Here is an 18316-nt window from a genome sequence, read left to right on the forward strand (position 1 = left end):
TCTATAAGCTTATCCAATAGGGCTGCTTGTTGCACTGGAGTGCTGTCTGTGCGGAGGAAGACCCTCCTTTTCCAGCGTGACAAACCTGCCTGTAGAGTGGATGTCACATAGGCGGAGTCAGAGTACACCGTCTCTTCCTCATCCTCAAATCTCTGCAGCGCTTTAATGAGCGCCACAAATTCTGCAGTCTGTGCTGAAAAATTCGAGAACAGTCTCATATTCCTCACTACCTCAAATTCACCTTCTCAATTCAGCTTTATTACTACTGATACAGTATGCCTTTCCCCAGTTGGATGGTCAATTCTTGAAGAACCATCAATAAAAATGACTTCCCCCCTCCTGAGGGCATTTTTTCTAGCCTGAGGATTATCATTGTAACATTCAGTATACGTTGTGCAATCTTGTACATAATCATCCTCTCCTATTAGTTCTGCTATAAACGGTGCTGGATTTACTGTTTTAGATCTAACAGTTTGATGAAAGGGTTGGAAATCATCACCTCATACCCAGATGCTCTTTGTATGGGCAATGTACTTTTGGGTTTCTCTAAAATGTGTGAATAATGCATGCTCGACAAATAACGTTATTGGGGATCCCATTGTTATGCTTGAAGCCTTTTCAATTGTGAATGCAGCAGCAGCAAAATATTGCTCACAGGCATAGTGTCCCTTCATAACTGGATTTAAAATCCCACTATAATAAGCCAATGGTTTGTGTCCATGTCCTAATGGCATCTTCTGTGTGAGGACTGTGGTCATAACTTCTCAATTTGAATGGGAAAATAAATGAAATGCTTCATTATAATCTGAGATCCCCAACACAGGGGCTGTACTGATTCCTTTTTTAATTCTTCAAATCCTTCAGTCATTTCATCTGTCCATTTTATTGGGCTTTTATCCACCTGTGCTTCTTTAAGTCTTTTTAAAAGTGGTTGACTATATGTACTGTAATCAAAAACCCAGGCCCTGCAGTAGTTACCTAAGTCTAGAAACTGTTGCATTTCCCTCGCTGTTTTAGGTCCTTAGGTCTTCATGATTGCTTCTCCACTTTCAGGTGTCACTTTTCTCCCTTCATGAGAGATCAACCGTCCTATGTATAAGAGCTCTTCCTGATAGTATTGTAACTTCTCTTTATCTACCTTGTATCCTTTCTCTGAGAGCATAGTCATGAGTTTAACTGAGTCTTCGCTACATCGTTCTTCTGTCTCACTGCACACCAAAATGTCATCCAAGTACAGCATTATTGCAGTTTCCAGTTGGACATTACCCAGGTCCATCTGGAGGACTATGTTAAAGATTGAGGGGACTCACAATACCTCTGGGGCAAACAAGTATGTTTCAGATGTGTATCGCTATAGGAAAAAGGAAGCCAAATCTTGTGATTCTTCATGCAGGGGAATAGAAAAGAATGCATTTTTTTAAATCTATAACTGTGAAATATTTAGCCATAGATGGGATGTTACACAGTATTGTCGCAGGATTTGGAACTAAAGGAAACTTAGCTTTGACTGTATTGTTAAGGAGGCGTAGGTCCTGTATAAATCTCCACAACCCCCCTGCCCTTTGATTTCCTGACAGGGTATTGTAGAGGTGGAGCCAAGTACCCCCACTCAAAGCTCTGCCCCCATGATGCCTATATGTTGGGAGCCAGAATGTGAGACACGTGCAGTGCCAGTGAAAATACCTATACCGAAAAGAATCCTGGAAGTGAGGTACCCATTGAGGAAGCCATATATGCACTCACGACAATATGATGGTCATTTGAATGAAATCCCAGAGGAAGTGTGAAAACGAGCAAGAAAGAAGATTGGTGAAGTAATGCGAAGCAGAGCTGACGCATACAGAAAAGGGGCTGAAGACCATAAATATTCTATTAGATCTAAGGAGGAGATGTTAAAGATGAGTAGCATTTCGGGCTCGAGATGAAGATGCTCATGCTACAGAAACGATGAAGAAAATGCAAAGTCATTTTACAATTGTACAGACGCAGTAACGCAAGCAGACAAAGTATTCTCAAAGGCTCGCTACGTAGTGAATAGATTGTGGCGATGCACCAACGTATATGCATAGGAATGTATACACTATGGATGTTCCATAATGCACTTTAGCAGAGTCTGGACCCTTTAATAGAAAGGCTTTTTCAGTGTGGTGCAGTTGGAAAATGACTTAATGATGGAGGTGAATTCAAGAAAGGCTTGGCTGGCCTAGCACCAGGAGGTCAAGGCCACTGTGAGCTTGGATGTTCATGCAGTGTGAAAAGAACAAACTCCTGTCTGAGGTAAGGAGCAAGAACATTGAAGACATCAGAGGTTTATCATTTAATAGTATTTCAAATACAGAAAAGTTCTGACACATGGTTTCCAGTCATATGGTCAGATGAAAATAGATACTGAGTTGAGTTACATCGAAACCAAGAGACAAAGTATGCCTATACTTCCTTTTATTGTCAGGTACAGAGAAGATTTCCAAGGCCATGTTGAAAGGCTAATTGACTGGCAGGCGGCAAGAGTGATGATAGATGGCAGGCTAATTAGGTGGGAAGCTATGGTTATGACCAGCACCTGTGAGCCAGCCTCCGTGCTGCTAGCGTTTGTGGAATATTACAGAGGAGTACAAGTGTGCAAACCAATTGTAGAGGGCCATATAATAGAGAGCCCTATAGTTTATATAACCAATAGGACGTTGTGTATTTGATGACGTTCGTAGTGACTTGCACTAGAGGAGGTCTTAGTTGCCCCACCTGATGTTAGAGACCCAATCACTTTCCCGAACAAGTATGGAACGGATACCTAGATGTTCCCTTTAAGCCTATCACTTTCCCAAGTAGGTTTTTGTAGTTTGCCATGTGGATTGATGTCAATGATGATGAGTCTTTGCTATATATTGTGCATTTTTATGATACTCGCTGAGTGAGAAGATCGAGCGGATGTTCGTTGATGTTCGTTATCCTCCCTGTTTTAGACAATTGATATTAAAACAGACGTACCTTGTCAACTTCCTGAGTAAGTCTGATTATTGATGTTTGAGTATATTCTGAATACCCATCCATCTCAAAGTATTGCTACCTTGTCTTGAAGGGCCTAGTGTTGGGTGCACATGTTCAGTACACAGCCGTGTTACATGATAAATCTGATGGCACTAATATGCCTTGCTTCTTTAAAGCAGAAATGGTCTCAAATATACCTTCATCTGGCTCTCTGGATATGGGATATTGCTTTGCTCATGGCAAAAGGGCTTCTGGTTTTAGTTTAGTTTCAACTGCACCTATCCCTTTTAATAGATCCAAGTCATATGGGCTTGTGGTCCATAAAATCTTTGGCACTTTCTCCTGGAAGAATGACGGTCTTCTTTTTACTAACACCATTCTCTGCTGTATTTCTACATTCTCTACTTTAATCCAATAAGTGAGACTTATGAAAAACACTAGTACATCGTCAGACTGATCATCTGTAAACAGTTATTTGTCTGTCAAATCTGTCAGCCTATATCCTCCACTGAGGGCTATCACTGTTCTCTATCCTCTTCCATCACCTTCACCATCTGTCCCATGAAGCATCACTCTTTCTTCTCTGACCACTCCTACTTCTAACTGCAAGGGGATAATCTGTCCTTCCTAATTGTCCATGGGAATCTCTGGTCTAAACAGGAATTCATCAGGTATTCTAAATTTTGTATCTACCAATCTGGGTAACCCATTCAAAAATACTTCTGGATCTAAAGGAACTGCTCGTAATGCCTTCTGGCCTGTAAAGGCTAAGAAATATTCCCCCACATTCATATAGTATATCCCTGGAGTAGAATACACTATTCCTTTGTCAGTAAATGATATCGTCATGTCAAGCTTTGTCATCAGGGTAACAAAAGGGACTGCCCTCTGTGTGGGAGGATGAAGGGCTGGGAAGTTATACAACAAAAGGGTATCCTACCACAGGACGGATTTGTGACAATACATTGTTCATGGTATGTCAATTGTAATTTTTAGAAGTCAAATAGCTTTGAAAAATGTGCTATATGCACCCAAGCTTGACACCATTTCTGATGGGCAGGATCAATCTGCACAAGTATCGACAAACAGTTGTTTGCTTGTGATCAGGTCATGTCCTAATATGTTAACTGGGGTCTGCCTAGAATATAGTAATGGCATTGACATATAGTGTTCTCGTATAGAGATTGGCAATTTATCTGTGAAAGGAATTAAATACATTGCCCCAGAGAATCCCTGGGCATTCATGGCAGTACCTGACATTAGGTATTTTCCCTCACAGATACAGGAATGAGTGGCTCCAGTGTCTATGAGAAATTAACATGTATTGCCTCCTATTGTTATCCTGACCCTTAGTTCCTCTTGGGGGTCTGGTGTCACTGATAGTACTGAACACATCGGGTCACTCTGTGGGCTGTCCTATTTTGGGTATAAATGAATCCCTGTAGCTGTGAAAGGATTTCCTCCTATCACAGTCACACTCCCTAATTTGGGTGCGGGTGCTTGTTGGGCTCATGGGGTCATGTTCCATTGCGGTACCACAGCCTCCTGTGTCTGTGCTTGCTGTGGTTGTACCTGTTGTGCTTGCATGGGTACTTTCTGCAGTTGCCCTTGTGGTACTTGCATTTTCAGCAGCACTGGTTGCATTTCTTGGGGTGCTGCACATATGTCTGAGCATGTGTGTGATCTTGAGCATAATATTCCTGTGGTTCTGTATTATATTGTGGAGCATAACCCAGCCCCCTCTTGGAGCTTGCCAATTCTGTTGCATGCCTCCTCTGCTTCTGCATGTCCTGGCTATGTGTCCTATTCTTCTGAAATTCCAGCATTGTTGCGGCTGTCTGCCATTAAATCCTCCTCTTCCATGAGGGTTTTGAAATCCACCTCGTCCTACTCCTATAGTCTCATTCCCTCCTCCCCTTGGCCAAAGGTTGTACCCACTTTGCTCTGTTGGATACCTTGCATTATTTTGCTGCCCTGACTGCATTTCATGTGTCACCCCTTCTTCATTACTCGTCAATAGTGCTCCCTTTATGACTATTTTTGACTCTTCTTCTGGACTAACTTTGCTTCCTCCTGCTTTCTATTCTCAGCTATATTTTTAATCTTCTCTTTCATTCATTGGCAGTGATGCATGATTGTCAATTGTATTTCCAGGCATGGCTTTGCTTCCATTCCCACCTGTTTCTTAAATTGCTGTTGCACTGGCTCGAGCAGCCCCTGACATAAAAGTTGGTAAAATAATGCTACCATTTTATCCCACAGTTCACGGGTCTCCTGATGCCATCTATCTTAAATATCTTGAATATAAGCAACAGGGTCTTCATCCTCCCCCATTTTCCTGGTCATAATCGCACCCATGTCTGATGTATTGGGATATTGTGCTCCATTGTGTTTTGCACAGTCACACCTGCATATCCTGCTCGTTTCCAAATGTCATTAGCTCTCTCCCCTAGAATAACTGCTAGTAAGCCTTTTACATCACCTATAGCTAGCGACATTCCTGATGTTATTCTCTCTACCTCATGAATCAGTTTTCCCGCACCAGAAGCCAAACTCGGCAACGTACATCTTCAATTGTCTTTATCCGTCTGGGGCCACTGTATATATTGTCCTCCCCCTTGTCCAATAATGGGAATTGTGAAAATCCCGGTCCATAATCATACTTGCCTATACTCCTTGTCTTCCTGGCAGGGTTTGTCTCGCCTGTTTGTCTCCTTCCTGGTAGTAATCTTAATCTGTTCACATATGGCAGGGATATATCCCCTGTACTGCACGATCATACAGTATATTGTGTCGGTTCTGGTGTTTTTTCTTTAGGGTCCTCCAGGTCTGACCATTTTACCCCTAATTCTACACTTGATTCTCTTAAAAACCTGCATGCGCTCTCTCTTCACGCCCTTTCCTTCTCCTCCCTTACTTCGTCTGACATCATTATGCCCCAATTTGTGTGGCTGTTATTCCACTCTGCATCATCGAGATCTAACCAGTTTAAAGACAACTCGCCTGTTATGATGTCATCTAACCTACCCTCAGTTTCCCTTAATAGAGATCCCTCTGCGTTCTCTTGGACTTTATGCCCATCTTTATCCCTTAATTGCCTGTATAATTTCCCAAGTCTCTGCGCTGTATCTTCTGTGTCCTGCCCATCAGCCCATGCTGATCTCGCCAGACCTTGCAGCTCCCTCTGGGGCTGATGTGACCCTCTATCTTCCTCCAAATGCTCTCATGTATCAATCGGCACTATGCTCCTGTGACATAAATATTCTATCTCATTATCTTTTTATCCCCTATGTTCACTGCTTCTTCTCTTCTCCTCATCTCCCTCAATTCATCTTCCTCTCACCTTCTATGCAACCTATGTACTTTCATTCTTTGGACTTCTATCTCGTTTCTTCTCTTCTAATCTTTCCTTGCCTCATATTTTCTTTTTTCTTCCCTTCTCTTGCATTCTTTATCCCTCTCTTCTTTGTAGGCTCTTTCCTCTTCCTTCTCTTTTGTTCCCGCTCTTCTCTTCCCTCTCTTTTTCAAACCCCTTCAATGCCCTTATCATCTAGCTTAAGTAATATTTGTCCTCCCATCCAGTCATTCTGTGCTATTGTAATAACCTTAGCCTTATCCTTTATTTCCATGTTTCTTTGCTTCTTCCTCTGTCTCCATTTGTCTGTCTTGCCTGTCCTTTCTCTCATCATGCCGTTTACTTTCATCACATGTTGATATATCTTTGCGTTCTCTGTTTTTGCTCTCTTCCGCATTACCCTTGTTGCAATAAGCGGGGGGCTCATATGTTGGATTAACATACTCTGCTGCTTTTAATTCTTTTAAAGGGTAAAATCTCTTCTCCTCTGTATCTACGCTCTTATCTTCAGGAGGGGAAAGGGGAGTCGAAGACATTTTATCCTCTCCTTTATGCTGATTGAGCATCCACTCCCTCTCGACTTCTTCACTCTGATACATCTTACGTAATTCTAAAATGGCCAGCCTTATGTGCCTAGCAGTTCGGGCTGGGCTGCTAACTTCGGTGGCGGCAGCTGCTGACTGATTTGCACATGGCTGGTCCCCTTTTGCAATGGCGCAGACGGGCTAAAAAACGGTGGTGTGGAATGTTGCCCAGAGCAATTGCCAGTGGTTTAGATTAATTCAAAACCTTCCACCCATCACTTTTGTGGTCAGTTTGTTTCTCCTTGTGAGAGAGGGTATGCCCAGACGTGGGTCCCTTGCTCGCTGCGCCACAGGGAACAAGGCTGCACCTCACTGAGGAGGTCCAACAAGGCCGAAACATGTCTGGGGTTGCTTGGTTTTCTGTGCAGAGGGGACCTGGCCTAGCAGTTCGGGCTGGGCTGCTACCTTCGGTGGCGGCAGCTGCTGACTGATTTGCACATGGCTGGTCCCCTTTTGCAATGGCGCAGACGGGCTAAAAAACGGTGGTGTGGAAGGTTGCCCAGAGCAATTGCCAGTGGTTTAGATTAATTCAAAACCTTCCACCCATCACTTTTGTGGTCAGTTTGTTTCTCCTTGTGAGAGAGGGTATGCCCAGACGTGGGTCCCTTGCTCGCTGCGCCACAGGGAACCAGGCTGCACCTCACTGAGGAGGTCCAACAAGGCCGAAACATGTCTGGGGTTGCTTGGTTTTCTGTGCAGAGGGGACCTGGCCTAGCAGTTCGGGCTGGGCTGCTACCTTCGGTGGCGGCAGCTGCTGACTGATTTGCACATGGCTGGTCCCCTTTTGCAATGGCGCAGACGGGCTAAAAAACGGTGGTGTGGAAGGTTGCCCAGAGCAATTGCCAGTGGTTTAGATTAATTCGAAACCTTCCACCCATCACTTTTGTGGTCAGTTTGTTTCTCCTTGTGAGAGAGGGTATGCCCAGACGTGGGTCCCTTGACCGCTGCACCACAGGGAACCAGGCTGCACCTCACTGAGGAGGTCCAACAAGGCCGAAACATGTCTGGGTTGCTTGGTTTTCTGTGCAGAGGGGACCTGGCCTAGCAGTTCGGGCTGGGCTGCTACCTTCGGTGGCGGAAGCTGCTGACTGATTTGCACATGGCTGGTCCCCTTTTGCAATGGCGCAGACGGGCTAAAAAACGGTGGTGTGGAAGGTTGCCCAGAGCAATTGCCAGTGGTTTAGATTAATTCAAAACCTTCCACCCATCACTTTTGTGGTCAGCCTTATGTGTGGCATGGAAATAAGTTGTCATATGTCGCAATATGGTTTTCAAGAGCAAACCCTGCTGAGACCACGGCATGAGTGTCTTATTAGTCATGCCTCAGACTCATTCCAAATGACATTTCCTTATCTTCGCTGTGTATCTCAGCAATGTCATACGCAGATGTAAAAGAGGAGTGCCCCCCATGTTGACAAGTCGATTTTGACCATCAATAGTTGCCCGTTCTTTGATTCAATTCTTTAATTTATCAAATATACCACACAGATCAATTGGCGCAGGCATAAAGTGGAGGAAGGATAGCTCAGTGGGAACACGTTTGTCTTGGTAGCAAAATGACACAGCGCACAGGTTCGAATCCCGATCCTGTGCTTAGAAACCACTTGCTGGTATTAAGTGTGTTATAAATGAACAACAAATACAATAAATCACTGTTTATAATTCCAAAAAGAAATATTTTATCTGATTATTTTTTTATTTGAAAATATTATTAGTATTTTAAGAGTCTCTTCTTTATTTATATATTAATTTCCTTTCATTTTTACCCTACTGATTGACATCAATCTCTTGGTCCAAATGTTCACCAATCTCCTTCATTTTTTACTATTGTTTTATATTTGTTAGTCTAACCACAACAAAAGCTTTTTATTGCCATTTTGATAACCTCACACATTTGCACTTTTTCAATTTTTCTGCGTACGCCTTCTTTTACTATTTTAGTAAATGTATCCCTTCTCATTTTCACTCCATTTTGGAGTTTGATACACACCCGCGGGCCTTGCCACAGGAATCCTTAACACCCATATTTGGAGTCTTTACTTTAGTGCGTACTCTTCTGCCCCCTTGGATCAGGAATCGAGGTATCTACTTCTTCTCTTTATTATCTCCCAGAGGAATTTCATCAAAAGGGGAGCCTGCAAACTGAATCTTCTTGCACGTGACTCTGCGTGCCGATCTCCACAGGAAGCTCTGCAGTCTTCTGGCTAATGGTAGGAGCAGCCAAGCGCCCGGAGGTCTGGTTCTGGCCTAGGTCGATTAGACTGTAACCATCCGCACCGCTACCAAAATGTGCTGTAGCACCTTGAAGCGTTTTTTGTGGTAGATGGAATTACAAATAATGATCTCAGACTAAATAATTGGACAGACTTCAGGAATATTGAGTGCTCGCTGCTGCGATCTGAGCGTGATCTGCAGGTCGCAGGTTCGAATCCCGGCAAGGCCAACTCAGCCTTTCATCTTTCTGAGGTCGATAAATGAGTACCAATTTTGGTTGGGTGATATTGTATGTAAATATGTGTCTGTAAAGTGCTTTGGATTAAGGCGCTATATAAATAACACATCATTATCATCATTATTCTCATTTAATAAAGAACTAACAGGCATCGGACTGATGCATGCACAATAACACAGTAGCTTGATTGCATAAAGGTCTTATACCCCAATATATCCCATCTATGATGTCATTCTATGTGGCAAATTACAAAACCTACTGAGAGAAGGGATTGGTTAAGGGAGAATATTTACATATATAACATATATACGAATTAATACATCATTGGCTGTCCCTTGTCTGTAGGACACACTTTAAACTGCCTGTAAATATGTATAGTACTGAATATAGCGAACAAAATGGCAGTGGATTGGTCTACGCAACATTGTATGTTAGGTTGCCCTTAGACCCACTGATTGGTTGACATGCTATCCCAACCTTGGACTTTCGGCTCTTTAGCAGCCCGTTTGTGAAACGAAACTTAGGTGTTTGAATCCCGTCAGACTACTCACCGTTTTCCCAATTAGTCCATCATCTCTCATCGGTTGGCCATAAGCCAAAGTCTTCCATCTGTAGTTGACCTTGCAGCCTGGTCACTGTCCTGGAACATTCAAGGGAGTGTGAGCACACCACTATCTTTGTCTGAGGCTCTAATGAATAGCCCTTGTCTTCAACTTCTGAGTCAAATGTGAAGAGACCACAAATCTGTCCATTTCTGCCTCTTATTTACAGTTATTTGATTCAATTATGCAGAGTGCTGTTACTCCTCTTGGCCTCTAGAGACTGCTCACTCTACCTTGCATAGACTTCATACACTATTAATTGTCCAATACTTTGGCCGTTGCAAATGTTTTCTTCTTCTTTAATCTAAGAGAAATGTGCCCTTCGTTCATAGTTTACCCTAGTTAACTCCCGTTGTGCCTTGCAATTATTCCTTGAAATAGCATCCTTGATCCTATGCCAACATAGCCTTCCTGTTATTCTGCAAACAGAGCTTTCCAGCCTCTCATGATTCTGAAACATTGGTCTGTCTCTGAGGTAGCATGGTTGAATTTGACATGAGCCACTGTCCATTTTCCTATCATGGCCGTCGTTGCCAAGTTATACATTCCTCTATAGCAAGCCTCCGTATATGTTTCCTTTCTACCTTGAGTTACTGCATATTTACAATTATTGACTAGTAAGTTACTTCATGTTCTTTGGATTCACGATTACTTTAGCCTTCGGTACATATTGCTCCTGGTGCTTCAGTTACATAGTTACTTCTTAAGTATTTTTATATTGTTTCAACATAGGTTTAAATATCTTCTCCAAGACATCATTCTTCACTCATCAAATTTCACTTTAACATTCCACGATGTCCATAACTGCGTGCTGACATCCTTCCATGCGGCATCCTTCCACATTTTCAGTGTGAGGGTACATTATTTATGGCTGTCTGAGTGCATAACATCTCATACACTCGATGCGGTATAGGAGCAATACAGGGGATACCATTTACTGCTCTACTTCTACTATTTCAATATGACGGCAGGACGGGGCGGGAACTGGTGAGAAAGCATCCACCTGCTCCTCTACAATAGATGTAGCTAGAAGAATCCTTGCTGTAGTCAATCCATCGCAGGGAGAATTCAAGTGGAATAAGGATCCTGGTCTAGGGAGGTGGGGCCAAGATGGATGAGGTGCCCAGTTCATTTTCCTGAAAGCTATCTATGATGTTCGAGGAAGTGAGACTGTGACCTAATGTCAGCTGTATGTAACACTGAGATCCATACAGTGAGTGATCAAATGAAAAAAACAGGGGCACGTATTATTCAAATGTGTGGGTTAAGTAAACAGTTTGAAAGCATGCTTGAGACACCAAAACACGTCAACTATGCAACTCGAAATAATACAAATTGGGGAAGTGTTTAACCATTGCAAATGCTCGGGGTACTGTTTAAAATACCAGGTCGATATGACCAATGCTATCCAAGAACTACACTGTGGTGTCATGGAGGCCATGAGGCCAAAAGCTAATTTAAGCTACAATGTGGGGGTTCATAGTTTATAAATATGTAACAAACAGCCAAAACCATGGTAAGGTGGAGGACAAGTGGCCGTAAAGACATTAACTTCCCTCAAACAGTAATGAGATGTGGGCAATGCACATGGATTGTTAGTGTAGGCAAATTAAAGTGGAAATAGGTCTGGCATGAATAGGAAGAGCCAGTGGACAAAGAAAATAGAAAGGGATCATTGTTAGGAGGTTACGTCATGCTCCATGTGAAAATGTAAAGTATAGGAAGGGGAATGTGAAGAGTGAAGATTAACACAAAGACTTAGAATATATAAACAGGAATTGCACACATTGTTAGAGGTGGGATGGAGGTGGAAGTGTTAAATGTCTAAGAAGGGTTGAATAAGGAAGTGTATTTGGCCACTAAGAGGAAATCCATCTGTCTCTCAAAAAGGTGTAGAGTTCTTCATCAATGTTGTGACCAACTGACGGCTTTGCCCCAGGTCGATTATGCGAGATGTCAGAATGTGTATCCACATTGCCTCCTCTGGCATGTCTGGTCACTTTGTTAACTCCAATGAATTTCAGAGGTTCTGGATTTGTGTACTTCACATTTTATTCATTGAAGGTTTGAACATTCAATTGCACATTGATAAGCCTTGCACTTGCTACTTTTGTTGTAGCCATTCTGATTGTTATTTTCTGACAGTCGACTGGAGGGCATTTTCTTTCCTGGTTTTATCTAGCTGGATGCAAGCAGATTTTACAGGGAAGGAGACTTCCTTTATGTTATTTCCACACTACTTCCTAGCATGTCCTTGAAATCTTTATCGGACAACACTACATTCCAATGTTAGTTTAGAATATGCCTGATCAATTGTGACTTTTGATTTGAAGTTATCATCCTGATCTTGGGTTTAGTGATTTAATGTGAGGCTTTTGGGGTTTGAGTAGATCTTTGCATTGGTCAATTTTGCCTTTAAAGTCCAGATTCGATAATCTTTTGTGAGTACCCGCAATGGAGGAATCTGAGTGCAGCTGTTATTGCATTTGCGTTGAAGCCTCTGCCATTGAAGCAATTGCACTTGGTGTGCAGAAATTCTCCAGCGGTATTACTGGATATCAAATGTTTAGGATGATTAATTCCTGCATGGAGTATGGCAATGTAATGTGTAGGCATGGCGTATATTGTACTTTCTAGTGTGCTATTCTTCACATCCAGAAAGCTGGTGCTAGTTTTGTCACATTCCTCAGTGAATCCGAAAATGCATCGGTTGTTTGTCAGAGCTTTTTTCAAAATTGGTCAAATTTTGCACACTAGCATTGCAGATAATAAAAGATTGTCAACATCGCATAGCTGAAGTTCAACTTGTTGTTTATGTTCTTTATTTTCTGTTGATCCTATTTCTTTTTCCACAGCCCCTTTGTATGTTTTACTTTTTCAAGTGTTGATTTAATATTCAGAGCCACAATATTCATGTTCCAAAAGGGGCATGGTCAGTTTGGACAAGTACCTTGATGCACAGGTAAGATGAAAGTCTTTCGAAATGGAGGAGTGCATGGAATGTGGAGGAAGTAGCTAAGCAGGCACAAGATGGATGAGGTGTCTAGTTGCTTTGCCTGTTATCCGTCTATTAGGTTGGGGGAGGAGGGGATGTGATCTAATGTGAGATCTGTGGGACACTAAGATCCACGAAATGAGTGCTCAAGTGAAAACCCCAAAAAAAGGTTATTAAAAAGTGGGAGTTAAGTGACCAACAGACTGTATTGGGGAGCACGAATGAGGGCCCTAAAACATGGCAACCATCCAACTCTAAAGAAAGAAAATGAGGGTCATTGTCTCACAGTTGCAAAAGCAGTTACGCCATTCAATGTGTCCAATGCCAGCCAAGAGGATACTGTTGTGCCATTTGTATGTATATTACAGGGTCTGTGGTAGCAATCCTGTATTTATGTTGAAGTTGGACTCCTCATGGGAAGAGCACTTTTTGGGCAGCATATAACTTGGGAGCCTTTTGTTGAATCCCCACAAAACGTTTCAAAAGAAATATACATCCAACTCTGAATTTTCCTGGATAGTTTTGGGCAGTTACACCAAGTTTGGCAACGTTATAAGTGGGTCCCAAAACATACCTTTTCCCATTCCTTCACTATAGACTAACGTTTAGTCGTGCCTAGAGCCTGAACTGTTGGATGGATTTGAATGAAACCTTTGCGAGTGGTAAAAAGCAGACGCCTGGTCACCAAACCATGCTTTCACATATTTGGTAAGAATCCATCCAGTGGTTTCTTTTAAAAGTATCTAAAAGTAGGGAGAAAGGCTCCTCGCCAATCTGAGGTATTCAGCTTTGGAGTAGAGTGAGCGCTGCTTCTGTTCCCTCTCTAACGGCAAATACGCAAATACGTACTTGTCCTCGTACATTACCACTCACGCTACCCGGAGGTAGATATCAAACACTTGGTAGCCGCCGCTGCTGTAATACTGAAGTAAGAGGACATTCTGGCAGCACAAGGGATTCCAGAGGATCTGAAAACCGATATTGGACCTCCCTTCCAAGGTAGTGAACTAAAACAATGCCTCGAACATCTAGGAACTCCTCCCCGCAAAAACACCCCTTGTTAGCGCCATGCAGATGGTGACGCTGAGCACTTCATACACATCTTGAACAAGGTTATACGCATCGCAACGGAGAGCCAGGAAGACGTTGAGCATGAAGTATCCAAGTTTTTACGTAACTATCAGACTACCTCACACTAGTCTACAGCGTGCAGTCCAGCTGCCCTTCTCAAAACTGCAAAGTCAACCCAACGATTGCCACACACTACTCGTGGTTCCTTGCGCTGCTAGACCAAGCAGCCGTGCAAGCACACTGGCAACTGGCCAACGGCCGGGTGGAAACTACCAGCCAAGCCCATGAACCGGACGTTGAGGTTGGACATAATAGTCATTGAAGAGGAAGGGCTGACATGCTATTCGAGATGACCCTGTGGACTGTCAAGCACACAAGTAGGGGTCGACGAGGAAAAAGGTCCCTCTTAGATTAAACCTGTAATATCTTAAGAACAAACACCACCCACATATCCTAGCCCTATTTAACACCAAACTATTTCTGAGAATATAAACAAAAACTTTCAGAGCGAAAGATCTGCACCCATTCCCATACAAGTTATGCTTCAAAAGCCGTAAAACAACAGCATATGATGCTGTCCACATTCAGGAATGCACACGCGTCTGGATGCCCTCCTCTAAACAACCTACAACCAACCCCTGGAAGACTCAGCCCCAGCTGCCAGTGCCATCAGGGCAGTCTCATGATGCGGCCCGGGGACAGCATGCACAGAGCACGGACAATCTGGGATGACAGATCCACAACCTAAAAAAAATAACTCATGAATGGTCTCCCAAACCAAGCACAGGCACCCACTGCAAGCACCAGAGCACCTGGAACCAGAGAAAGAGGAAATAAAGAATATGGTGAATGCAAAGGGGCACCAAGAGCAGGACTGTCATAGGGTCTGGTGGGGACCAGGGATACACATTTGCTTACGCCCCTTTATTATTTGCTTGCATTGGCACCAACAGGACGCGCTAGAACTCTCCTTTGAATTTATGAGTGGAGGAAACAGATTTTGTTTTGCTGTTGTTACAGCAAATAAAAGAAAACAAAGTCATGTCCAAGCCAATCACCAAGGCACTGCTACTAGCTGCATATAAATATCAATCAATTAACACCGTCAGGGCACCATTAAACAACCATTAAGCACCGATAACCAGTTCCTAGGTGCAATTGGAATCAACTCTTTGCGTCTCAGTGGTAGTGCAGAAAATGGTATTTGCCACTTTTGAGAATGTAATTTTGTGCAGCATCACATGTATTGCATGCACTTCCTAATGCTTTCGTGAGAGTGGGCATGTATATCATTTGGACCCAAATTAATCCTTATTCGCACCCAGGGAATGGTGCTCAGCCAATCACGTGGCTGGAAATGCGGGCAAGAACACATGTGTACAGCCAGCATTTTTAAGCCACCCGATGCCCTTCTGTGGGTGGCACCTTTTTTGATTGTAGGAAGGCAACAGGGAGCTTCTCCCTGTTGCCTCCCCATGCTCCTACCCTCCCCTGGGCCCTCTGAGATATCCTGCACCCTTGCCCCAAGCCCTTCCCTCCTTCCCAATTTATATGCTGGACCGGAGCTTTTGCTCTACAGTCTCAGTGCTCCCTCCCATCCTAGGTACCCACTATGAAAAAAGAAGGGACTAGGTGCCTTTTCTATTTACTATGGAGGGGACATCTTATTTTTCTTTTCATGGGAGATTGGGCATGGTTCTCCCATGGAAAAAAATGAAAACATATTTGCACCCCAGACGGAGCCCCTGGGTGTGAATAGCAATCACCCCCTTGTTGGAGGTGTACAGGGCCGGTAGTAGCTCACATCCTTGGCCGAGACACCCTTGTTAGGAAAGTTTTTCCCTTAGGTACAATGTCCCCTCCATTTGTGAACCCCCAACATTTTTGCTTTTGTTTGGCTTACCTAACCTGACTTTTTCCCGTGGGGCACAGCCTTCAGCTGCACTCCTCTGGCTTTTCGCTCAGTTATGAGGAAACTGATATATGCTTCGACTATGTTGCCATTTCTTGGTAACTTTTTATCTATGTGCCAAGTACCTCCGGTACCGCACATAGGGGCCCTTTTGTTTACTGGCCCTAGCCACCCTCTAAGGATTTTTTGGTGTTTGTACAAGATTACCTAGGATGAACAAGTGGCAGCAGTTTACTTTTCAAGTATTTTTACTTTGTTTTTATGGACCATACTGCGTTTACCGCCTGTGCCAAGAAGTTTTTTGTTCTGTCGTTTCGCCATTTTGTCCCTTTGCCTCCACCCAGGTCGAGAGACCCAGTTATTCCTTGTTTGAGCATGCAGCCTCCTGTGAAAACTGCAACTTTTGCAGGCTCCTGCATGTCACATGTGCTAGTGCCCAAGAAGAGGCTTGGGACTGTCTGGTCCCAATCCACACTACTGGTGCCAGTATGTCTGGTAGGCCTGAATGCCTGGAACCACTGTCGGCCACGATTGGCCCAAGCCTGGCGTGCTTGCAAGAGAGTTGATCTTCCATTAGCTATCTGAGATTTGGGCGTGAAATGAATCTTGGATAAGAGAAGGAGCTCTGCATCCATTCCAGGTCGATCAACTGAAGCTCATACTGAACTACAGAAGGAGCCAAGTATCCTTAGCGAAAGAGCAGACTAGAGGAACCTCCGGAGACGTGCTAGGAAGGTTTGGCACTCTGTCCCCGCTGTTGTCTCGTCAGACCCCTGCTTTTGCATCATACCAAGAAGGCCTACAAGGGCGCTTTGACCCTTTGGAGTAGTGGGACCAACTACTCTCTGCACCTCCTGCTTACCCTCGCAAAGAGCCTCTTATTAAGTTTTCCTGGGCCATCCAGTGAACTAACCAGCTCCAACACAGGGTAACACACAGGAATGCCGCTCTCACAAGTTGAGACATGAGACTTTGGGAATCACTTACTTGTAGTCCTGGGTGCTCTCCTGCAAAAACTCATTGTCCTAGCTCTTTTGGGTCACCATTTATGAGAGTGTGCCATGCCAGAAGCATGTGTGGACCCTGTGTTGCCCCGCTGTGGTGACTGTTGCTGTAAGTACCTGCAGACATGCCCCACCATGTCATGTGAATGTTAGCATTTGCCACACTTAGATGGAATTCTTAACCTTAGCCTCCGTTGCAGCTATACAAATGTGAATGTTAGAACACTTAAATGAAACTGTGAATGATGACAAGTGCAACACTAGAATGGAATCGTGATCACTAGCCTATCTCACATCTAGTCAGAATATTGAAAATTAGCAAGCGCCACACTCCGATGTAATAGTGAATGATAGTAGGCATCACACCTAGACATAATTGCAAGGACAGCAATGCTAACTAACCAATCCACTAACAATTTCATCCCTCTGCATACTCCTCTCAAACTCTAACCAAACACAACCACAAGCCTAAAACGCAGCAAACCGCACAAACTTCACTACACTACAACAACAAAACAAACCGCACATAGACTTGCACAACAGCACACGATGACTATCGACCATATAACACCCCAAGCCCAGCCAACGGACCCAACGTGCTGAGGCTGCCAACAGCACATCACTGCTATCCAGCACTTTTCCAGTTCATTCCCACTAACCCACCCCCCCTCTCCCTCTTTCAGAGCCGCCAGAGCGCCAGGGGACCACTCCGGTGGTGATAGTGTGCGGTACAAATATCCTTTAACATTAACATTAACATTGAGATGTGATGCACCAGAACTATCCTTCTCTTTTCTTCGAGAGCTGAGAAAAGGCTTCTGTCCTGCCACGGATGATCGTCCCGTCCCGCAGCTGCTCTGAGTCAGAGCATCCTGTAACTGCAGGGTTGAAAAGTGGACTAGACTGGCAAAGCTTGCTCCGGACTGTATTGAGGGTCGGTGAGTACTTTCATCACTTACCGGTGGCCCACTGGCACTTCCATCTGTTTTCACGCAGGAGAATTGCTTAAAAGATACTCACTTTTGCTGGGCTAGCCTGCGCTCCCCAGGTATTCCCAAACTCCGAAAGTCGCTCTATCTGCAAGGGTAGACCCTCCTCAAGGAGTAGAACTTTATTCTTCATCATCTCACCCCCCTTCCTGAGCAGGTACAGATTCCTGAAGCGAACCTGCTTTTTGCTTTACGCACAACCACTCGTTAAAGCATTGCTGTACTTTGAGCACAAGGCTCCTCACTTCTTAGGACTGACTACATAAATTATGGATTGACTACGAAGAATTGCCCAATGCGATATCTATGTTTAACTTACCCCTTTCTGTTACAGGTTGTGGTTATTTTCTCACCTTTCATCAGCATT

The sequence above is a fragment of the Ambystoma mexicanum genome, chromosome 12 (genome assembly GCF_040938575.1).
Source record: "Ambystoma mexicanum isolate Mex_15411 chromosome 12, UKY_AmexF1_1, whole genome shotgun sequence".
In the NCBI taxonomy this organism is placed as follows: domain Eukaryota; kingdom Metazoa; phylum Chordata; class Amphibia; order Caudata; family Ambystomatidae; genus Ambystoma; species Ambystoma mexicanum.